This window comes from Camelina sativa, unplaced genomic scaffold (genome assembly GCF_000633955.1).
Source record: "Camelina sativa cultivar DH55 unplaced genomic scaffold, Cs unpScaffold05051, whole genome shotgun sequence".
Lineage (NCBI taxonomy): Eukaryota > Viridiplantae > Streptophyta > Magnoliopsida > Brassicales > Brassicaceae > Camelina > Camelina sativa.
The window spans coordinates 165-591 of NW_010926139.1; the positions used below are offsets into that span (position 1 = coordinate 165).

Consider the following 427-nt stretch of genomic DNA (forward strand, 5'->3'; position numbering starts at 1 on the left):
GCTTCATTCTAGGGCTCTAAAATCTTGGGATGTTCATTGCCTGTGTCGTGTGTCCGAAGAGAATGTTCCCATGTAGAATGTGTAGTGATGTAAGCTCTGTCTCAAACTGTTTTATTTGTTTATTTGTTTTGTTTTCTTTTTTTGATGGCGTTGTTTGTTTTGTTCCATCTGTTTGTGTAACCCAAACTCGCATCATTTATAAGAAATCCTTAAGAAATATTTTGATTGTTACTGTGGAATACTACTAATAAAACGCTGACAGTGCTTACACCCCTTAAAATAAAGCAAACAAAAAAGTGACATCTGAATGTTGAAGAAACTAAACAAAACCCCAATAATATGGATGCCAAGTCATTCCTGTCTGCGCCTTTTGACGTTGTCCTGGGAGAATGATTCCCATCTGCTATGGTGTAGAGAGCTCAAATCA

The 427-nt window shown here is 37.0% G+C and overlaps 1 long non-coding RNA gene across 1 annotated transcript in view; it reads left to right on the top strand.

Moving 5' to 3' along the window:
- Positions 1–231, top strand: part of LOC104774735 — a 395-nt gene extending 164 nt beyond the window's left edge. The window contains exon 2 of the long non-coding RNA XR_765475.1: positions 13–231. This is a non-coding gene — a long non-coding RNA (uncharacterized LOC104774735). The remainder of the gene's footprint in view (positions 1–12) is intronic.
- Positions 232–427: the final 196 nt, after the last annotated feature.